Raw genomic sequence first — 24,717 nt, forward strand, 5'->3', positions numbered from 1 at the left:
TAGCTAGCCAACTATAGCTAACTTACAGTCACGGCAAACAGTGCAGCCAGAATAATAGCCAAGTAGCTGCATTTGCATTTGTTTAAGCTGTTCTCTAGTAACATTTATTTGGATACATCAATAACAAATAGCTAATGATACGCGATTTCGCCTGGCATAGAAAATGTGCTCTCTCGTCAGGACACTGTTGAACAACAATGTTGTTCAGAGGAGCTAGCCAACAACACAGCTAACACAATCACTTCAAACTAAAGCTGGGAAGTCTGCAAACTAGCTGCATTCATTTAGTTTTGCCTGTTTTCTATTGACATTCCGTTGAATTTATCCATAAAAATTATGCTGGTTCCTGATTTTGAATGGCTGAGAAAAGCTGCATGCCTGTCGTACAGCTTTTCTCGGCCATTCGAAATCATGAATTAGCATTATGTCAATAGAAAACAGAATTTCAATATTGAAACAATGTTGCAAATGTCGAGAGACAACAGCAAGGTTTATACAAATCTCCGCTGTTGAAAACCTAATGCTCGTCTAAAAGAAATGTGAATTAAGTGTCTAGATGCTTTTTATAGTGGAGTTCAAGTTTATAAATTGCCTGACTGGGCTGATGAGACAGTGGATTGCACAGTTAGATGGAATAGAGTAAATAGTCGTTTTAACGTCATAGATTTAGCCGGTGGTAACTTGCGGAACAGACACCGGCTGGAATGTGGTTTTAACCAATACGCATCCAGGATTAGACCAACCCATTGTATAATTGTGAATAAACACCAGCAGTGGAAATAAAATGATATGCCAACAAATATTACTGGACTAACAAACTGACTGACTAACTTTTTCAGAAACTTCAGTATCCAGTGGCCTTTGGTAACAGCAGATTGTTTCATCTTTATCCTGTGCCAAACACATTTATCCATGGGGTGGCAGGTAGCCTAGTGGTTAGCACGTTGTGCCAGTAACCTGAAAAGTTGCTAGATCGAATCCCGAGCTGACAAGGTAAAAATCTGTTGTGCACCTGAACAAGGCAGTTAACCCACTGTTCCTAGGCCATTGTAAATAATAATTTGTTCTTAACTGACTTGCCTAGTTAAATAAAGGTTAAATTAAAAAAAATACAGTGAGTCAAAATTATTAATGTTAGCTATCTATCTAGCCTACTCTAAAGCCAACGTTAGTAGTTTTGTTAGCTAGCTATAGATTGGATCATTCTAGATAGATGACTACTAAACTGCTTTTATTAACTCATTCCTTGTTTTCCATTAAAATGTGTGTTCACTCTCTCATGAGGCAGGCAACCAGGAGAGGAGGTTTTCCACTAGATAACACAGCCACAAAGTCTGTATCCACTAGGATTCCACAGTCCGGAGAGGAGAATGAGCGCAGAGAGTCGACAATGAGGTGTTGGTGCAACTAAACATAGTTGTTGAGAGGTGTGGTTGATGAGGCATGTAAGCTGTAGCAAAGGAGACCTGACAAGTGAATCAAACTATCGCAACGAGCGTGGGTGGTTACAGCGTGAAATCCCAGGAATAGGGTTGTATTCACACAACAAAACAGAGGCAAACGGGCTGAAATTGGGGGAGGTACTATGTCAACCTGTCCAATAAGAAGCGCCTGCTTTCTTTTCCATTGCAAAACGTTTTTCTATGACTTGAACTAGTGAATATGTCTGGTAAAAGTGTTCGTTGCTGCTGCTTTGAACGTTTTGTGGCGTCTCCACACCAGATTGAAAAGTATTGGCGAAAATGCTGTCTCGCCATACATTTTCCGGCGGCTCTGGTCTTGAGATTGGGAATGCTCCATGTATTTCTAATTTACTCCGGCTTCTTTTGCTTAGACTCAATGTTTTTAATGTTTTCACTACATATGCTTTCCACCCTAGTATCTTGTAAAAATAAATGCATATTTCCTAATAATATGCTAGGGAATAATGAAAAAATTGCTAATGAGCTTGTTCATTAGAAGAAATATAGTCCGATATAGTGGGAACCCTATATGTTTGGTCCACTATATTTCGCCTCCGCACACCTCCAAATATATATCCCTTATCTCACTGCAAGGAGGCTCGCACCATCACTCTTTACTCACTGAATATTTATTTCAGAATGCAGTATTTGCTATCAAGGTCAAGCAGCAGGCTACTACCTTCACAGAGGAGTCATTTGCCTCCAGAGAGAGTCACTTTTTGGTGCTTTTATCTGCCAACATTTTTCTCCCCGAGCCCTGGGCAGGAATGGCACCAAGCTGAAGTGACAGAGTTGGTGTGAATAAAGTCAACACAGGCAACTTTGTTTCTTTGAAACTTTGACATCAACTTAACCTCAGATGTAAACATAGCTTGTTGTTTTTTCTCCTCCACTTCTTATTAAATGTAAGTGTTTTCTATCTTTTTCTAAATCCCTCAACGCAGATACAATCCATTTCTAACATAAAGCAAAAATGAAAAGACATCTACATGGTCGTGACTTGTCATGACAGGCTGTGAAAATCTGTTTAAGGATTATCTCCACCTGTGTAATAGCCGTCCATAAGCTCCTGTTTATCTGGAGGCATGGGGAAATTATTTAAGTTTTGACATTTCTCGCACAGTGCTGTTCTGCAGATGTGTGAGGTGTGTGTATGTGTACACCAACATGCGTGCATGTGTGTCTGCATGCATGCATACTTGCATTTTTAGGTATGTTTATGTATTTGTGTGTGTGTGCGTGTCCATATGTGCATAGGTGTGTGTTTATGTGTACCAATTCAGTCCCAATGCTCCAGTCCACTCATCCTTTGGCAGTTGTGGGGGAATTTAATAGACAGAGGAAAAAAATACAGAAAATCCAGAGCCATGCCAATTGTATACACGTGTTAGATAAATGGACCCTGACGGCCAAACCTCGTTAGAATGCCTCGGTTGACAAAAGCTTACCTGAAATCGGCCGGCACTCGCCCAGCCCCTGACAGCTGACAGGGCAGAACATAATCAGTACAAACTGAATGTACCAACGTCCAGTTCAATGAATCTAGCTGGGTGTTAGGTCGGTGGTCTGAAAACCCACATGGAACTGTAACCTTAATTTTATCATTGCAGATAGATTTTCTGCATTGATTGGATGGAGTGGACACTTGATTTCAGAGTCTGTTGCAAAAGTGCAGGACGGAAAATCTACTATCTGCAATTCTGTCCTCTCTTAAACTCAGTGTTGTTGTGATGAATCATTTTGTAATCATGTGAGAGAACTAAAATGAAGTGTAATTGGTGGAGATGTATGATGCAGAACTCTTCACCCATTGAACATTGCGTTGAGGCATTAGGAGAGACCTGGTTGTCAACCTCTGAAAGGACTTCGGTGAGAAAACAGTCTCATGGCTACAGGGACTGGTACTGTGTTATTCAAATGGCTGTTTATCCCTCTCAATCATGCACAAAGCTAATCCTTATATCATACTGTACTCCAGTTTATGGAGCAGATTCATCTCATTGGCTACTATACTCATCAGCTTTGTTATATCACATTCTGTACTACACTCATGTCACAACCTTTCCTCTCCCTCTGCCACAGCTGTGTAGATCTGTAGATCTGTCCTTGCTAGCAAGAGGAGCCTCTGCTGCCACTTGTATTAATTGTCAGACGCTGCTCCAGGGGCCAGAGAGCCAGCTTGGCTCATTGAATTACAGACAGCAGCCTTTATTCTCCTGCCCAGGAGGCGTCGGTGGTGTAATACAACAAAGCAAGGGCCATGCACCAGTAGCAGCATCACTCCACAATGCCAGGCTAGTTTGACATTAGCGGTAGCGTTAGCATGACACTGTTCCATTAGGTTGGTGCCCCCACATGTCAGCCCTCGGCAGCTCTGAGGCTAGTTGAAGCTAGCTGCTCGCAAGCTAACTGACACACTCAGTGCATATTAATGTCAGATGTGATGAATATAAAAAGAGGGAAACATAGAAAATAATTTGCAATAGTAAATTAGTATGCAATAGTTTCTGTACCAGCCCTTTGTAGTGAATTGGTAAGCTTTTAATAGAGCATTGTGAGTACCACAAAAATGTGTCCTATAGCTGACAGATATTTTCTTGTTGTATTTCACTGAAGATCAAAGTTATGACTAACTAACCACAATGTTAGATGTAATGCTGGTTTTAGTCAAATTGACTGATTTCATGCTTGATCATGATAGTAATCAAATCAAATGCTATTTTTTTTTTTTTTTTTTACCTTTATTTAACCAGGCAAGTCAGTTAAGAACAAATTCTTATTTTCAATGACGGCCTGGGAACAGTGAGTTAACTGCCTGTTCAGGGGCAGAACGACAGATTTGTACCTTGTCAGCTCGGGGGTTTGAACTCGCAACCTTCCGGTTACTAGTCCAACGCTCTAACCACTAGGCTACCCTGCCGCCCCAAATACAACAGGTGTAGGTAGACCTTACAGGGAAATGCTTACTTACGAGCCCCTAACCAACAATGCAGTTTCAAAAAAATGATGATAAGAATAAGAGATAAAAGTAACAAGTAATTAAGGAGCAGCAGTAAAATAACAATAGCGAGACAATATACAGGGGGGTACCGATACAGAGTCAATGTGTGGGGCACTGGTTAGTTGAGGTAATATGTACATGTAGGTAGAGTTATTAAAGTGACTATGCATAGATGAAAAAAGAGAGTAGCAGTGCGCTAAAGAGGGGTTGGGAGGGCACTGCAAATAGTCTGGGTAGCCATTTGACTAGATGTTCAGGAGTCTTATGGCTTGGGGGTAGAAGCTGTTTAGAAGCCTCTTGGACCTAGACTTGGCTCTCCGGTACAGCTTGCCGTGCGGTAGCAGAGAGAACAGTCTATAACTAGAGTGGCTGGAATCTTTGCCAATTTTTAGGGCCTTCCTCTGACACCGTCTGGTATAGAGGTCCTGGATGGCAGGAAGCTTGGCCCCAGTGATGTACTGGGCCATTCGTCCTACCCTCTGTAGTGCCTTGCGGTCGGAGGTCGAGCAGTTACCATAGCAGGCAGTGATGCAACAGTCTGGATGCTCTCGATGGTGCGGCTGTAGAACCTTTTAAGGATCTGAGGACCCATGCCAAATCTTTTCAGTATCCTGAGGGGGAATAGGTTTTGTCGTTCCCTCTTCACAACTGCCATGTTAGTTTGTTGGTGATGTGGACATCAAGGAACTTGAAGCTCTCAACCTGCTCCACTGCAGTCCAGTCGATGAGAATGGTGTCCTGGCATCACACCACAGTAATTGTCTGTATTTGAAAGTGGCTCCTCATTAATTCATGTATAATGTACACGTTTCAAATTTTAATGTCACAATTACAGTGAAGTGCCTTTCTTGCAAGCTCTAACCCCAACAATGAAGTAATCTATAGCAATGTAATGTAGTGTGTCAGCAGCCTACAACCTTAAATAAAGAGACACTTTGAGTCCATCTGCAACCCTTTCCGTTGCACCTTGGACACTCCCTTCTGACATCAGATGGAGTTGTGTGTCAGCAGAGGTCCTATTTTACAACCTCTACCTTAAAATAGCCTACTGACCAAGTCAGGAAGTCTGTCTGCACACTGAAGCATGGTGATAAGTCCAGACAGCTGAGTTTGACATGGCCTCCCTCTCTCTCTGCTGTTATGCCTGGGACATTACCATTCAGAAGGGGAGATGTCCGTATATGGCCGGGATTGGAAACACTAAAAATAGTCCCTGGGAGACACAAATCCAGTCAAGGTTTACCTCTGAAAAGCCAAAGGACTTACCATTGTGAAAACATCTGCAACGGTAGGGATGTAGCGCCATTTTGAGTGTTTGAGTGTGATGTGTGGGATCTGTGATCTGCCATGGCAACACGGTTAGTGTTGGTATAGTCTAGGTAGGGCTGAGGACATATAATAGGGCTTAACTGAAGTAACAAAGGAAGATTTTACTGAAATAACTGCAAAAGTCCTATAATGTTGGCAGTGAATATTTTACAAGCCATTTTTGAGGTATCACTGTTGATAGAGTACTGATTTGGCAGTACTCTGAAGTAGCAGCAAAATGTTGTTAAAAGTTGTTGTCAACATGTCCCTACTTTAGATACATCTGAGTAGTCTCTGAAAGGGTTATGTGAGGTGTCTGGTTTTGTTTCTGAATTGATGCTGTTTTAATTAATGTAGTGAGGCTGCCTTGGATGTCAGTTGTCATTCAATTGCAGAATCCACTGAACTTAATCTAACACACAGATAAGGATTTTTTAGAGGGTTGACCACTGTGTCTGCCTTAAAGGACCTGAATTAATTATATTGTTGGATCCTAAAACCCACTAAATATCCTTGTTCTTCACACTCACATTAGTGAGGTCCTTAATCTATGCTAAGTCAAAATATAAAGGCAACACGCAACAATTTAGTTCATAGGAGGAAATCAATTATTTGAAATAAATTCATTAGGCCCTTAATATATGGATTTCACATGACTGGGAATACAGATATGCATCTGTTGGTCACAGATACCTAAAACAACGGTAGGAGCGTGGACTAGAAAATCCAGTCAGTATCTGGTGTGACCACCATTTGCCATCAGGTTGTTGATTGTGGCCTGTGTAATGTTGTCTCACTGCTTTTCAATGGCTGTGTGAAGTTGTTAGATATTGGTGGGAACTGGAACCCGCTGTCATACTCGTAAATCCAGACCATCCCAAACATGCTCAATGGGTGACATGTCTGGTGGGTATGCAGGCCATGGACAAACTGTGGACATTTTCAGCTTCCAGGAATTATGTACAGATCCTTTCGAAATGGGGCCGTGCATTATCATACTGAAACATGAGGTGATGGCGGCTGATGAGTGGCATGACAATGGGCCTCAGGATCTCGTCACGGTATCTCTGTGCATTCAAATTGCCATAGATAAAATGCAATTGTGTTCGTTGTCTGTAGCTTATGCTTGCACATACCATAACCCCACCACCCTGTTCACAACGTTGATGTCAGCACACTTCTTGCCCACACATCGCTATACACGTGGTCTGCAGATGTAAGGCCATTTGGACGTACTGCCAAATTCTCTAAAATGACGTTGAAGGCGGCTTGTGGTTGAGAAATGAACATTCACTTCTCTAGCAGCAGCTGACCACATGTGTAGAGATAGATTTTTCAACTTTTTCAACATTTCAGTTTGTCAGTGATGTCTAGGCAGAGGAACTTGAAGCTTTCCACCTTCTCCATTGCAGTCCCATCGATGAGGATAGGGGAGTGCTCCAAATGCTGTTTCCTGAAGTCCACGATCAGCTCCTTTTCTTTTGTTGATGCTTAGTGAGAGGTTATTTTCCTGGCTCCACTCTCCCAGGGACCTCACTTCCTCCCTGTAGGCTGTCTCATCATTGTTGGTAATCAGGCCGTCTGCAAACTTGATTATTGTGTTGGAGGCGTGTGTGGCCACGCAGTCATGGGTGAACAAAAAGTGAATTGAAGTGGGTCTAGGGTGTCAGGTAAGGTAGAGGTGATATGATCCTTAACTAGCCTCACAAAGCACTTCATGATCAAATCAAATTTATTTTTTAGCCCTTCTTACATCAGGTGATATCTCAAAGTGCTGTACAGAAACCCAGCTTAAAACCCCAAACAGCAAGCAATGCAGGTATAGAAGCACGGTGGCTAGGACAAACTCCCTAGAAAGGCCAAAACCTAGGAAGACCCCTAGAGAGGAACCAGGCTATGAGGGGTGGCCAGTCCTCTTCTGGCTGTGCCGGGTGGAGATTATAACAGAACATGGCCAAGATGTTCAAATGTTCATAAATGACCAGCATGGTCAAATAATAATAATCACAGTAGTTGTCGAGGGTTCAGCAAGTCAGCACCTCAGGAGTAAATGTCAGTTGGCTTTTCATAGCCGATCATTAAGAGTATCTCTACTGCCCCTGCTATCTCTAGAGAGTTGAAAAGAGCAGGTCTGGGACAGGTAGCACGTCCGGTGAACAGGTCAGGGTTCCATAGCCACAGGCAGAACAGTTGAAACTGGAGCAGCAGCGCAGCCAGGTGGACTGGGGACAGCAAGGAGTCATCATGCCGGGTAGTCCTGAGGCATGGTCCTAGGGCTCAGGTCCAATCTCTCTAGAAGAATGTGGTGATTGATGGTATCAAAAGCAGCACTAAGGTCTAGGAGCACGAGGACAGATGCAGAGCGTCGGTCTGACGCCATTAAAAGGTAATTTACCACCTTCACACGTGTAGTCTCAGTGCTATGATGGGGTCTAAAACCAGACTGAAGCATTTCGTATACATTGTTTGTCTTCAGGGAGGCAGTGAGTTGCTGCGCAACAGCTTTTTCTAAAATGTTTGAGCGGAATGGAAGATTCGATATAGGCCGATAGTTTTTTAATATTTTCTGGGTCAAGGTTTGGCTTTTTCAAGAGAGGCTTTATTACTGCCACTTTTAGTGAGTTTGGTACACATCCGGTGGATAGAGAGCCATTTATTATGTTCAACATAGGAGGACCAAGCACAGGAAGCAGCTCTTTCAGTAGTTTAGTTGGAATAGAGTCCAGTTTGCAGCTTGAAGGTTTAGAGGCCATGATTATTTTCATCATTGTGTCAAGAGATATAGTACTAAAACACTTGAGTGTCTCTCTTGATCCTAGGTCCTGGCAGAGTTGTGCAGACTCAGGACAACTGAACTAAAATTCAGATTTAAAGAGGAGTCCGTAATTTGCTTTCTAATGATCATGATCTTTTCCTCAGTCAGGCCAATCACATCAAGATTATGATCAGTGATTAGTTCACTGACTAGAACTGCCTTTGAAGTGAGGGATCTAACAATAAGTAGCCCTATTTTGAGATGTGAGGTATCATGATCTCTTTCAACAATGACAGGAATGGAGGAGGTCTTTATTCTAGTGAGATTGCTAAGGCGAACACCGCCATGTTTAGTTTTGCCCAACCCAGGTCGAGGCACAGACACGTCTCAATGGGGATAGCTGAGCTGACTACACTGACTGTGCTGGTGGCAGACTCCACTAAGCTGGCAGGCTGGCTAACAGCCTGCTGCCTGGCCTGCACCCCATTGCATTGTGGAGCTAGAGGAGTTAGAGCCCTGTCTATGTTGGTAGATAAGATGAGAGCACCCCTCCAGCTAGGATGGAGTCCGTCACTACTCAACAGGCCAGGCTTGGTCCTGTTTGTGGGTGAGTCCCAGAAAGAGAGCCAATTATCTATACTCTCTACACTCGCCAGTTTTAGCTTTAGCCAGCACCATCTTCAGATGAGCCTTAACGTTGGTAGCCCTGCCCCCTGGTAAACAGTGTATGATCGCTGGATGATTCGTTTTAAGTCTAATACTGGGGGTAATGGAGTCGCCAATGACTAGGGGTTTCAATTTGTCAGAGCTAATGATGGGAAGCTTCGGCGTCTCAGACCCCGTGACGGGAGGAGTAGAGACCAGAGAAGGCTCGGCCTCAGAGTCGCTGCTTAATGGGGAAGTTTGTCGGCTGAATGAGTGACACCGGTTGAGCATTCCTACAGCATTTCCCTCCAAAAGCCATGAGAAAGTTGTCCGGCTGCGAGGACTGTGCGAGGGGATTTGTACCAACGTTACTATCTGTACTTACTGGTTGCACAGACACTGTTTCATCCTTTCCTACACTGAAATTACCCTTGCCTAACGATTGCGTCTGAAGCTGGGCTTGCAGCACAGCTATCCTCGCCGTAAGCCGATCGTTCTCCTGTATATTATGAGTACAGCGACTGCAATTATAAGGCATCATGTTAATGTTACTACTTCCAACCTGAACTTCCAAAAGCTCAGGTTGCCCAGCCCGGCGGAGATACAATCTTCGGCAAAATCATTCGCAAGGAGATTCCTGCAAAACTATTATTTGAAGATGAAGTTACTACTGTTGGAAGTCTTGAAGAACCATGTCCAGATAAAGCGTTCAGAGTGAAAAAGTTGAGGGGAAAAACTGAAAATATAAACAGTACTTAAAAACTAAAAAACATAAAGTTATCAGGTAGCAAAGTAAGGTTAGCAAAACATATCCAGAACATATCCAAGTCTGCGTGATCAAAACAATCTTGAAGTATGGATGCCAATTGGTCAGACCAGTGTTGAATAGACCTTAGAACAGGTACTTCCTGTTTGGGTTTCTGCCCATAGGAAGGGAAGAGCAAAATGGAGTCGTGATCAGATTTGCCAAAGGGAGGGTGGGGGAGGGCTTTGTAGGCATTTCGAAAAGTTGAGTAACAGTGGTCCAATGTTTTACCAGCGTGAGTACTACAGTCAATGTGTTGGAAGAACTTCGGTTGCATTTTCCTCAAATTTGCTTTGTTAAAATCCCTAGCTCCAATAAATGCCGCATCAGGATGTGTTGTTTCCAGTTTGCATAAAGTCCAATGTAGTTCTTTGAGGGCCGTCGTGATATCGGCTTCAGGGGGAATATACACTGCTGTGACTATAATCGAAGAGAATTCTCTTGGGAGGTAATTCGGTCATTATTTGATTGAGGTATTCTAGGTGAGGCGTACAAAGGGACTTGAGTTTCTGTATGTTATCACACCATGAGTGGTTAATCATGAAACATACACCCGCGCCTTTCTTCTTTATTTCTGTCTGCGTGATGTACTGAGAACCCAGATGGCTGCATGGACCGGGACATTATAATCCGAGAGAGCCATGTTTCCGTGAAACAGAGTATGTTACAATCCCTGATGTGTCTTTGGAAGAAGATCCTGAGCTCGTCTACTTTATTATCCAGACTGAACATTAGAGAGTAATGTACTCGGAAGCGATGGATGGTGTGCAGGCACACCTCCTGAGTCGGACTAGAAGTCCACTCCGAATACCTCTTCTCCACCGGCGGTGTTTTGAAGCAGCCTCTGGAGGTACAAACAAACAATCTAATTAGGGAAAGTTATATTCTCTGGGTGTAATGCTAGTGAGTTACCACCTCTCTGACATCTAATAGTTATTTCCAGCTCTATGTAATAACACAAAACATTTTCTAGGCTAATAATGCAAGAAATAACACACAAAAAAACAAAATAATGCAAAGTTGCTTCGGGTCTCGAAGCAGAGCATCCATATCTTTCGGCTTCATCTTATATTGGTCTCTTCAATGCAGTTTGAGCATCAGGTCATCTCAGGTCACAGGTGCTTAGCAATTAGAATACAAATATATCTGCTGCTGTGGCGGTCTTAACTGTAAGAAGAATGAAAGGCAATGGGTAAATTCTATTCAACCTAAATCTATGTATTTTGTGTAATGCATGTAGGTGTAAATGGGAAGAGTAATCCTTCAGTTCACAGGATTTACACAGATCAACCAGCGTAAAACCTCTCTCTCTCTTTCCTCCACTCCCTCTTCCTTCTCCATCCACATATTCCTCCATCTCTCTTTCCCACTCACTGGCATTGCAACGCTGTCCCCTTTGTTAGACACTGCTGCCCTCTTCACAAGCTTCCAATAAACACGTGAGTTCACTGCAGGAGAATAAATTTAGGCCAGAGTGACAAGGTAATCTAAGGTCAACCAACGAGACATCCAAGAGCTAACTTTGGTACCCACCGCCTCTGTGTGGCTCTAGCCTTTTGGGCGCACTAACCGAGATTTGGTTGGGAGGCCCCTCACCTCACGACAAAATATTTTTTAGGCCCCCCTCTTAATGGTTTTATAGTTAATTTCCTGCAATTATAAACATCTTGCCATGGGGCTGAGAGAAAATGTTGCCGTTTTCAAGCAAGTTTTCTGTAATTCTACATATTTTGGCATGGCCAGAGAGAACTCTAATTTTATATCAAATTTCATGCAATTCTACTCATTTTGCAATGGGGCAGAAATAAAAAAATATATACAGTTTTACAGCTAATTTCCTACAATTTTAACATGGGGTGGATAATTTTTCTCTTCAATTTAAATTAAATTCTCTGCAATTCTACACATTTTGTAATGACTTGATAATGTGATATCTGAGTGAGAATGACTTAGAAAATCAGTAGGGGACCCCGGTTGGTATTCAGCTATGATTACTACAATTGTAGATAGCTGGCTAGGCTAACTACCAATCTAAAAAATGTTGACATGGCTGACACAACAAGAGAAACCTGATGATGCACAACCAAATTTAGAAATTGCACCTGGTGTATTGTAGTTTTCTTACTCTCAATAGTAAGTTGAGACCCTTTTGTGGGGAAATATTTATTCGGATTGGCAGGGCCTGGCTCCCCAGTGTGTTTCTCCCATTTTCTCCCATTCTCTGCTTATCCTCTCAAGCTCTGTCAGGTTGTATGGGGAGCGTCGCAGTACAGCTATTTTCAGGTCTCTCCAGAGATGTTAGATCAAGTTCAAATCCAGGCTCGGTCTGGACCTCTCAAGGACATTCAGAGAGAGAGTTGTTCCAAAGCCACTCCTTCGTTGTCTTGGCTGTGTGCTTAGAGTCATTGTCCTATTGGAAAGTGAACCTTCGCCCCAGTCTGAGCATTCTGGAGCAGGTTAACATCAAGGATCTCACTGTACTTTGCTCCATTTAATACTTATTTTCCACCATGATTTGCAAATAAATTCATAAAAAAATCCTACAATGTGATTTTCTGGATTTTTTTCCTCATTTTGTCTGTCATAATTGAAGTGTACCTATGATGCAAATTAAAGGCCTCTCTCATCTTTTTAAGTGGGAGAACTTGCACAATTGGAGGCTGACTAAATACTTTTTTGCCCCACTGTATACACACACACACACATATATACACACACTACCGTTCAAAAGTTTGGGGTCACTTTGAAATGTCCTTGTTTTTGAAAGAAAAGCTATTTTTTTGTTCATTAAAATAACATAAAAAATACAGTGTAGACATTGTTAATGTTGTAAATTACTATTGTAGCTGGAAATGGCTGTTTTTTTATGGAAAATCTACATTGGCGTGAGGAGGCCCATTATCATCACTCCTGTGTTCTAATGGCACGTTGTGTTAGCTAATCCAAGCTCATAATTTTAAAAGGCTAATTGATCATTAGAAAACCCTTCTGCAATCATGTTAGTACAGCTAAAAACTATTGTTCTGATTAAAGAAGCAATAAATCTTGCCTTCTTTAGACTAGTTGAGTATCTGGAGCATCAGCATTTGTGGGTTCGGTTACAGGCTCAAAATGGATGGAAACAAAGGACTTTCTTCTGAAACTCGTCAGTCTATTCTTGTTCTGAGAAATGAAGGCTATTCCATATGTGAAATTGCCAAGAAACTAAATATCTCGTACAACGCTGTGTTCTACTCCCTTCACAGAACAGCGCAAACTGGCACTAACCAGAATAGAAAGAGTGGGAGGCCCCGGTGCACAACTGAGCAAGAGGACAAGTACATTAGAGTGTCTAGTTTGAGAAGCAGATGCCTCACAAGTAATCAACTTGCAGCTTCATTAAATAGTACCCGCAAAACACCAGTCTCAACGTCAACAGTGAAGAGGCAACTCCGGGATGCTGGCCTTCTAGGCAGAGTTCCTCTGTCCAGTGTCTGTGTTCTAGACACTCTAATGTACAGTGCCTTGCGAAAGTATTCGGCCCCCTTGAACTTTGCGACCTTTTGCCACATTTCAGGCTTCAAACATAAAGATATAAAACTGTATTTTTTTGTGAAGAATCAACAACAAGTGGGACACAATCATGAAGTGGAACGACATTTATTGGATATTTAAAACTTTTTTAACAAATCAAAAACTGAAAAATTGGGCGTGCAAAATTATTCAGCCCCGTTACTTTCAGGGCAGCAAACTCTCTCCAGAAGTTCAGTGAGGATCTCTGAATGATCCAATGTTGACCTAAATGACTAATGATGATAAATACAATCCACCTGTGTGTAATCAAGTCTCCGTATAAATGCACCAGCACTGTGGTAGTCTCAGAGGTCCGTTAAAAGCGCAGAGAGCATCATGAAGAACAAGGAACACACCAGGCAGGTCCGAGATACTGTTGTGAAGAAGTTTAAAGCCGGATTTGGATACAAAAATATTTCCCAAGCTTTAAACATCCCAAGGAGCACTGTGCAAGCGATAATATTGAAATGGAAGGAGTATCAGACCACTGCAAATCTACCAAGACCTGGCCGTCCCTCTAAACTTTCAGCTCATACAAGGAGAAGACTGATCAGAGATGCAGCCAAGAGGCCCATGATCACTCTGGATGAACTGCAGAGATCTACAGCTGAGGTGGGAGACTCTGTCCATAGGACAACAATCAGTCGTATATTGCACAAATCTGGCCTTTATGGAAGAGTGGCAAGAAGAAAGCCATTTCTTAAAGATATCCATAAAAAGTGTAGTTTAAAGTTTGCCACAAGCCACCTGGGAGACACACCAAACATGTGGAAGAAGGTGCTCTGGTCAGATGAAACCAAAATTGAACTTTTTGGCAACAATGCAAAACGTTATGTTTGGCGTAAAAGCAACACAGCTCATCACCCTGATCACACCATCCCCACTGTCAAACATGGTGGTGGCAGCATCATGGTTTGGGCCTGCTTTTCTTCAGCAGGGACAGGGAAGATGGTTAAAAGTGATGGAAGATGGATGGAGCCAAATACAGGACCATTCTGGAAGAAAACCTGATGGAGTCTGCAAAAGACCTGAGACTGGGACGGAGATTTGTCTTCCAACAAGACAATGATCCAAAACATAAAGCAAAATCTACAATGGAATGGTTCAAAAATAAACATATCCAGGTGTTAGAATGGCCAAGTCAACGTCCAGACCTGAATCCAATCGAGAATCTGTGGAAAGAACTGAAAACTGCTGTTCACAAATGCTCTCCATCCAACCTCACTGAGCTCGAGCTGTTTTGCAAGGAGGAATGGGAAAAAAATTCAGTCTCTCGATGTGCAAAACTGATAGACATACCCCAAGCAACTTACAGCTGTAATCGCAGAAAAAAGGTGGCGCTACAAAGTATTAACTTAAAGGGGCTGAATAATTTTGCATGCCCAATTTTTCAGTTTTTGATTTGTTAAAAAAGTTTGAAATATCCAATAAATGTCGTTCCACTTCATGATTGTGTCCCACTTGTTGTTGATTTTTCACAAAAAAATACAGTTTTATATCTTTTTGTTTGAAGCCTGAAATGTGGCAAAAGGTCGCAAAGTTCAAGGGGGCCGAATACTTTCGCAAGGCACTGTACATGTCCTCTTGCTCAGTTGTGCACCAGGGCCTCCCACTCCTCTTCCTTATTTAGTTTGAGCCAGTTGCGCTGTTCTGTGAAGGGAGTAGTACACAGCATTGTACGAGATCTTTGATTTGTTTAACACTTTTTTTGGTTACTACATGATTCCATATGTGTTTTTCATAGTTTTGATGTATTCTCTATTATTCTACAATGTAGAACATAGTTCAAATAAAGAAAAACCCTTGAATGGGTAAGTGTCCAAACTTTTGACTGGGACTAGTTAGCATTGAAAACAGTGGACAACAAAACCAAAGCATGGATTGCTGTCATACCTTGTCCATAGACTGCTTACAAGGTAAGGAGGGTGTGGGGGTTCTGTGTGTGGCTTTTGAACAATTATTTGGATTCCTTATGTCTATCTCATTCTTAGAAAAAGCTTGGTTCAAGTTGGATGTTAGATACTGTATTAGTTGAATATTATATGAATCGTATACATTAAAATGGGCAATTTGGGGGCAATCAATTAGCTTAATTTCTCTGAGATCAAATTAAATTTCAACAAAATCATAGTAAAAATAAAGAAAAACCTTTGAATGAATGCGTGTTCTAAAACTTTTGACTGGTAGTGTATATATATACAGCAGCTGGGGGCCCTAGGTGTCCGCTTGTGTCGGTTACTCCTGGAACCGGCCCTGTGTGTGTGCTTGTGTATATTCACTCTGTAAATATCAACAGACAAGTTATTTCCCTCTTAGAAGGATTGTGTCAAGAGGAGGAGGTGAAATTGTGAGGGAAAATCATAGAGCAACTGGAGGTCAAATGTTGCTTTCTTCTGGAAAAGTCAGTTCCAATTTATTCTAACTTGCAATGAGCACCACTGGATGCTTGACTTGTCGTGTTTCTTTGCATGTGTGAGAGTAGCATCCCACCATATTAATATGCAACAACTATCTGACATTCTGATAGCTCTATTCACATTGCATTCATGAAAAAGTCTGCATGAGACAGTACATTTCTCCATTCCCCAAGCATGGGCCAATATGGCGTGTGCAGCACTGTATTGAGATGCAATGAATAGTATTGGTTATACCAGCACTGTTCCCTCTCCTCTCCCAGTGAACTCATTAGAGATGCCCTCCAGCCAGCCCCTAAAGGGTTTGAGCAGTGTCAACACAGACAGACAGCCTGGGACATGCCTCTGATTTCCTCTCGGATGTATGCTGGCTCGGTGAACTGAATATTCAACAACTTTAAAATATATTAGCTAGCTGTGTTGTGCACTCGCTCCCACTCTCCCTTCCCTCTCGTGCAATTATTGAATTGTTGTTGTTGCGTTGTGAGTACTGTCACATGGCATATGCCAAGTAGAGATGACGCTAGAGTGATATAAAGCTATTCCTACATTCACGTCTGTGTAAGATTTACTGTATATAATTGATTTCCTCTCTTTAGCTACTGCTGTGTGTTTTGGTGTAGGTTCATTGATTTTTGCTATTCGAAATGTGGTTATATAGTAATGACAAATTGGGCCTGCTGTAATGCATAAGCCCACATAAAACATAAGCTCCCTAAGGATACGCTTTACAACAACGCCCTGCTGAGTCGAGCCTGTGATCTATAGAGGCAATAAAACACAGTTCTTCAAAAGCAGAATACAACCCACAGATGCAGAAACCTGCCAAAAGCTGTTCCCGCTACCAACCGAAATAAACGTGTGTCATTATTTAATAAAATCAAACTTTATTTGCCACATGCGCCGAATACAAGTGTAGACTTTACCGTGAAATGCTTACTTACAAGCCCTTAACCAACAGTGCAGTTTAAGAAGAAGAAGAAAATATTTACCAACTAAAATAAAAAGTAATAATAAAAGGTAACACAACAAGAATAACAGTAACGATGCTATATACAGGGGGCACCAGTACCTAGTCAGTGTGTGGGGGTACAGGCTAGTTGAGGTAATCTGTACATATAGGTGGGGACGAAGTGACTATGCATAGGTGACAATCAAACAGTGAGTAACAGTAGTGCACAAAAGGGAAGGGGGAAAAATTCAATGTAAATTGTCCGGTGGCGATATTTATGAATTGTTCAGCAGTCTAATGGCTTGGGGTTAGAAGCTGTTGAGGAGCCTTTTGGTCCTAGACTTGGCGCTCTGGTACCGCTTGCCGTGCGGTAGCAGAGAAAACAGTCTAGAGTCTCAGACAATTTTATGGGCCTTCCTCTGACATGGCCTATTATATAGGTCCTGGGTGGTAGGAAGCTTGGCCCCAGTGATGTACTGGGCCGTTTGCACTACCCTCTGTAGCGCCTTACGGTCAGATGCCGAGCCGTTGCCATACCAGGCGGTGACGCAACCGGTCAGGATGCTCTCGTTGGTGCAGCTGTTGAACCTTTTGAGGATCTGGGGACCCTTGCCAAATCTTTTCAGTCTCCTGAGGGGGAATAGGTTTTGTCGTGCCCTCTTCACGACTGTCTTGGTATGTTTGGACCATGATAGTTCGTTGGTGATGTGGACACCAAGGAACTTGAAACTCTCAACCCGTCAACCTGTCTTGCTCACATTGAGGGAGAGGTTGTTGTCCTAGCACCACACTGCCAGTTCTCTGACCTCCTCCCTATAGCCCATCTCAACATTGTCGGTGATCAGGCCTACCACTGTTGTGTCGTCAGCAAACTTAATGATGGTGTTGGAGTCGTATTTGGCCACGTGGGTGTCGTGGGTGAACGGGGAATACAGGAGGGGACCAAGTACACACCCCTGAGGGGCAGCAGTGTTAAGGATCAGCGTGGCAGACGTGTTGTTGCCTACTCTTACCACCTGGGAACGGCCCGTCAGGAAGTCCAGGATCCAGTAGAAGTGGGAAGTGTAGTCTGAGTCTGACTACGCTGAGCTGTAGTCAATGAACAGCATACTCACATAGGTGTTCCTTTTGTCCAGGTGAGAAAGGGCAGTGTGGAGTGCGATTGAGATTACGTCATCTGTGGATCTGTTGGGGTGGTATGCGAATTGGAGTTGGTCTAGGATGTCCGGGAGGATGCTGTAGATGTGAGCTATGACCACCCTTTCAAAGTACTTCATGGCTACTGACATGAGTGCCACGGGGCGGTAGTCATTTAGGCAGGTTACCTTCGCTTCCTTGGGCACAGGGACTATGGTGGTCTGCTTGAAACATGTTGGTATTACAGATTCGGTCAGGGAGAGGTTGAAAATGTCAGTGAAGACCCTTGACAGTTGGTCCGAGCATGCTTTGAGTACACATTCTTGTAATTTGTCTGGCCAGGTGGCTTTGTGAATGTTGACCTGTTTAAAGGTTTTTTTCACATCGGCTACCGAGAGCGTTATCACACAGCCATCCAGAACAGCTGGTGCTCTCGTGCATGCTTCAGTGTTGCTTGTCTGGTAGGCTCTGGGCAGCTCGCATCTGGATTTCCCTTTGTAGTACGTAATAGTTTTCAAGCCCTGCCACATTTGATGAGCGTCAGAGCCGGTGTAGTAGGAATCTTAATCCTGTATTGACACTTTGCTTGTTTGATGGTTCGTCTGAGGGCATAGCGGGATTTCTGATAAGCGTCCTGATTAGTCTCCCGCTCCTTGAAAGTGGCAGCTTTTAGCTCGATGCGGATGTTGCCTGTAATCCATGGCTTCTGGTTGGGATATGTCTTATTGACAGCTTTGTTTTGTGGTGGTAAAAAGACGGCTACGAATAACAGATGAGAACTCTCGTTAGATAATGTGGTCTGCAGCTTATCATAAGGTACTCTACCTCAGGCGAGCAATACTTTGAGACTTCTTTAATATTAGACATTGCGCACCAGCTGTTATTGACAAAAAGACACACACCCCCACCACTCGTCTTACCAGAGGTAGCGTCTCTGTTCTGCCGGTGCATGTAAAATCTCTCTCTATGTTGTCCGTATCTTTGATCAGCCACGTCTTGGTGAAACATAAGATGTTACAGTTTTTAATGTCCCGTTGGTAGGTTAATCTTAATAGTAGGTCATCAATTTTATTTTCCAATGATTGTATGTTAGCAAGAAGAATGGAAGGAATTGGGAGTTTACTCGCTCGCCTCTGGAATTTCAGAAGGATCCCCGATCTGCGTCCCCTTTTCCACCGTCTTTTCTTCACGCAAAAAGCGTGGATCTGTACCTGTTCCAGTGGAAGCAGGATATCCTTCTCGTAGGACTCGTTAAAGGAAAAAGTTTCTTCCAGTCCGCAGTGAGTAATCGCTTTTCTGATGTCAATAAGTTATGTCATAACAATGTGTGACTATATTCCTTATCGTGGACTACAGGAAACGGTTTCAGGACAACAAACAACAAAGATTTTGTAAGGATCATCAGATCCTCAAAATGTTCTACAGCTGCACCATCGAGAGCTTCCTGATTGGTTGCATCACTGCCTAGTATGGCAACTGCTCGGCCTCCAGCCTCCGACCTCAAGACGCTACAGAGGGTAGTGCATACGGCCCAGTACATCACTGGGGTAGAACTCCCTGCCATCCAGAACCTCTATACCAGGCGGTGTCAGAGGAAGGCCCTGAAAATTGTCAAACACTCCAGCCACCCCAGTCATAGACTGTTCTCTCCACTACTGCATGGCAAACTGTACCGGAGAGCTAAGTCTGGGTCCAAGAGGCTCCTGAACAGCTTTCACCCCCAAGCCATAAGACTGCTACATAGTTAACCAAATAGCTACCTGCGTTGACCCTTTTTGATTCTATGCAGACGCAGTCAGTCACACATACTTACACTGTCACGTTCGTCATAAGAATTATCGGACCAAGGTGCAGCGTGATATGGTTTCCACATGTTTATTAACTGAAATGCACAAAAAACAAAGAATGAATGAAACGTGAAGACAATGGAGTGCTCACAGGCAACTACACATAAACAAGATCACACCAACACAGGTGGGGAAAAATAACTACTTAAATATGATCCCCAATTTGAGACAATGAATACCAGCTGCCTCTAATTGGGAATCATACAAAACACCGAAATAGACATAGATATACTAGATCACCCCCTAGTCACGCTCTGATCTACTACACCATAGAGAAAGAATGGCTCTCTATGGTCAGGGCGTGACAAACACATAACATGTACACACAGGAACACATTCGCCACACACACTTACACACGTATCACATACGCTGCTGCTACTGTCTTATCTATACTGTTGCCTAGTCACTTTACCCCTACCTATATGTACATATCTTCTTCAATTACCTCGTACCCCTGTACATTGGAAGTCATGATCTCGAGTCTTCACCTAGTGTTGTTAACAACCCATGGTTCCCCTTTATCCAACTGTCAGTGGAGAAACAAGCTTTTGAGTGTTCATACATAAAACGTAAAAGTTATTCCGACTGGCATGGAAGTGGCTGGAGTCTTAAGAGGTGTTAAGATAATTAGGAGTCTGAAACTAGGCTATTTGGTGCAGTGTGTGTGTGTGTGTGTGGGGGGTGTAACGGTTTCTTCCGTTGAAGGAGAGGAGGGCCAAAATGCAGCGTGGTTAGTGTTCAACATGTTTAATATAGACGCTAAACGAGAACACTTACAAAATACAAAACAACAAATGTGAAAACAGTCCTGTCTGGTGCATAGGCACAAAGACAGAAGACAACCACCCACAAAGTGCCTAAATATGGTTCCCAATCAGAGACAACGATAGACAGCTGCCTCTAATTGAGAACCAATCTAGGCAACCATAAAAATGCGAACGAAAACAGCCCCATAAACATACAAAAACCCCTAGACCAGACAAAACACATAAATTCCCCGTGTCACACCCTGACCTAACCAAAATAATAAAGAACACAAAGATAACTAAGGCCAAGGCGTGACAAAGGGAGGGAGGGGGGGGGGGGGTGGGTGCGTGGGTGTGCATGTGTGTGGGTGTGCATGTGTTGTGTAGATGTGTGGTGTACCTCATATGTGTATGGGGTGTATTCATATCATATGTGCATGCCTGTGTGTGTGCAACAGAGGGGAGTCAGAGCGAATCAGAGCATATAGCAGATGTGAATTCTTTCTCTCCGCAGTCTGAGCCCTAAGGTCCCTCTGCTGGCCAATGATTGTTAATCTATCTGCTTTACTATAATTATGCCTTTTTTTCCCTGCTCCTCACGCTCCAGTGCCTTCTCTATAGCCCTGCACCACTCTGAAAAAATGCATTACAGTACATACTGTGGCTTCCTGTAACAGGATAGTGATACTGTACAGTCAGGCCTTGATTCCTACTCTTATCTACTTGAAAATGACTTATTTTACTAGAGGAAAGAACATATTCATGTTCTTATAGCTAGATTTTGATTATGGGTAGCATATCTTACATCTGACACTAAAAGAGAATGGTACTTGTTAGATCACCAAATGGTGACGGTGCTGTTTAATTGCAGGGTTGGGCAGGATACCTTATAAATGTAGTATGTTACAGTTACTAGCCTGTCCTAAATTATAATCAGTAATGTAACTTTTGTATTACCTAAACTCAGTAACATAATCTGATTCCTTTCAGTTACTTTTAGATGACTTTCCCCTTAAAAGGCACAGGTTTGTATCTAGCAAAGCCATAAAAGCACATTTTTGTTTTCTGGCCCATCTGGTGGAAATCACTCAGTTCTGCTTCAAGGATATCCCAATAAACGCCAACCTGCTTAATATGCATTCGAAGAATACAAAAAGGAATATTTCCAAATGAAGGACATATTTTGCAGGATAAGTCAATGTTAGAGTTTACATAGCTGGACATACATGGATGTTGCATTTTACTTAATGGGTTGGTTATGTACTGTATGCATATTCTAACCCATTGCTTTCTACTACAGATAATACTATTAGGCTATATATTTACATTTAACAAAAAGAGTCTGTCAGATTTCCAGTCATTCCAAATAGTTCAATATCCCTTGATCATCAAGAATACAACTTGGAAATATGTAAATATAGATTAGCCAAATTGTTTTAGGCCTACCTGAGCATTAACCAAAAACTGAGGACTATGTAAATGTTTTGTCATGAGGACTGATTAGATTCATTGCTTTGAGTTGAAAAATAAATTCTGATCTCGGAATGGCATGCTTTGAGCACTAATGAAAAGTGCTATTTGCTATTTGTGAAAGACTAGATGGTAATATTCCATAAAGAAAATAAAAGTCCCAATCTTGGTCTTCTTAAATTAAACTAGTTTTTGACCGTATGGAGCACAATACCACTGGGGAGTTTGGAAGGGAGGAACTCAAACTTTTATTCCATAGGCTGGGATCCGCACTATGCAGCTGTTGCAAGAGCTCATTTTTCACTGGCTGTCTGTCATTTCACTGGCTGTCTATTCATTACTCCGATTCTGTTGCAAAACGTTTCTTAAATGGAAGCAAATGGAACGAAACACGTATGGACATAGCCTACCGGAATTTGTCCAAAAGAAACAACCACAATCCGTAAGGCGCAAAAAGATGAGATAGCAGCAGTGTGATTCACATCAATGTGCTATGTAGCCTATATATCAATAATAAGTTATATCAGTATCACCCGTAGGCCACACCACTGCTGTCGTCCTTATCCCCAAGCGGTTATTCAAGTTGGATCATCTTTGGATGCCGACAACAGTCGCACCATTGGAAGAAATAGCTTGAATGTAGCCTATTCCTGCTCTTTTCTAGTAATTGATGAAATGCATTTAGTGTGTCGTCATAGTGGCCTCTGATCAGACTTGTTAAGGCGTAACAAATTGAAAAACTTGCAATTTTATTCAATGCTGATTTGTATGTCATTGAGAAAACAAGCAATTTTTCGGTTAGTGGCCCAACGCTCTTGACCGCTAGGATACCTGTCACCTCTTGATTTCACCTTTTGAGTTTGCCTTATCATTTCAGTGTTTTACTATTCAATTATTGATCTCATGAGATGGGTAATTTTGATGAAGATAAAATCGTCATCATCGTTTTCAGATTAGCCATTTAATGGGTTCACACTTCATTATGGTCAATCATTGCCGAATCCTCCTTAGCTTCACTTGTATTATGCGTCAGTACCATTTATGTCTATAGCATGTTGACAGAGTGTATAGCTGAGACAGAACAGTTTGTTCCCAGGCCAGCCCAGAGAGACTGACACACTGTGTATTGTGCTGGCACTGGACACTACCAAAGCATCTTGAACTATTATTATGATAGAAGGATAAGCATCACATTGAAACACTGCAGAGTAACAGTGGTGCTTTCAGACTCTCTCTCCATTTATTTTTCACCGAATGTGATGTCATATTCACTTCTGTTCAGGTGTACTGCATTGCTGCATAGACTAGTTTATGAATACCCTGCATTATAATGTATAAAAACATAACAGAGGGAGAAAGTCCATTGTTGGAGGATGGGGGTGGAGTTTTGCTTATCAGCAGATTTGGTCCACAGGAGTTCTATTTATAGAGAGCTACGGGCTATAGATGTTTTCATAGTGGAATGGGGAAGTTAAAGTACACTACATGCTATATCTATCTATTCTACTTTGAACCTAACACCTGTCAGCCGCCTGTCAAAGATTTCTGTGAGTAAATACATTCCGCATTGTGAGGTAAAGAATGACAACAAATATAAAATTGTCCCAGCGTGCCCCTGTAGGAACATGGCTGTCTACAGCTGATCAGCTCTATTCTTCATTATTCTCCCCGTCCCTGGTATACTGTGGGTTGGAACCACAACTCCTGTCCCTCCCTCTTCCAGTTACATTATCAAACTGCCTGCTAGAGTAGGTGTCTCTCTCTCTCTGTGCCAAGTGGCGTGAGGAAAATGGACATGTTTGGCACACGTTGCCTACAGCTCTGGTGGACCTTGGGGACCTAAATCCTCCCTGGGACGCGTCTAAACGCATCTTTGTTGTTCCAGGTCAATGCTGGTTCTCCACAGGGCTGTCTAAAGTCTCCATATTCTGTCAGAGATGGGCCAGTTTCTGTCAGGGTGTCAAAGGAAGTAACAAGCCGGAGTTGATTTATTAGTTTGTACTTTAGCTATGGGCCCCATGAGGTGGAGCCAAGAATTACTGGCAACATTTAATTGCGTTAGATGGGAAGTGAGAGGGGTGTGTTGTATAAAGCTGACTTGTTGCCTCCATTCGTGGAATCCCCAAATCTCCCAATCGAAGGCAAGCTCGCACCTGCTATCCAAAATATTATTTTTGTTTTGTATTTGTTTGTTTGAAAATGGCCTAAGTGTGTATGTGAACAAACTCTCTGTGGCAGTTTTCAATCATATCCCCCCTCCTGCCTGGGTCGAGGTGAGGGCTTCATGACTTATATTGTACGTGTGTGTGTGTGTCTATACAGCTGTATGTGTATCTGTATGTGTGTGTATGTGTGTGCTTGCCTACATTATTAAGCGGGTACATTCTGGCATGCTCCTGAATAGAACAACAATGATTTATACCATGTCATGGTGTAATGTGAGACGTGTTATTCTGGGTGTTATGCTGCCAAAAACTGCTTTTCCAACAGGTCTCATGAGAATGTATTGTTTTGGAGTTGCACAAAAAGAATGTCTGCAATAATGATCTCATTCGCCTCAGTCATGGAGAATGTCTGGACAATGTTATTGAGTAGCAGATCTATAGCAGATAATCAGTCTT

The 24,717-nt window shown here is 42.5% G+C and overlaps 1 protein-coding gene across 1 annotated transcript in view; it reads left to right on the forward strand.

Moving 5' to 3' along the window:
- The first annotated feature begins 5,619 nt into the window (after positions 1-5,619).
- LOC110537515 (delta-sarcoglycan) overlaps positions 5,620-24,717 on the forward strand; it is a 351,568-nt gene continuing 332,470 nt past the window's right edge. Inside the window, exon 1 of the mRNA XM_021623618.2 lies at positions 5,620-5,752. The gene's annotated coding sequence lies outside the window, so the exon portion shown is untranslated. The remainder of the gene's footprint in view (positions 5,753-24,717) is intronic.

Source organism: Oncorhynchus mykiss, chromosome 12 (genome assembly GCF_013265735.2).
Source record: "Oncorhynchus mykiss isolate Arlee chromosome 12, USDA_OmykA_1.1, whole genome shotgun sequence".
NCBI lineage: Eukaryota > Metazoa > Chordata > Actinopteri > Salmoniformes > Salmonidae > Oncorhynchus > Oncorhynchus mykiss.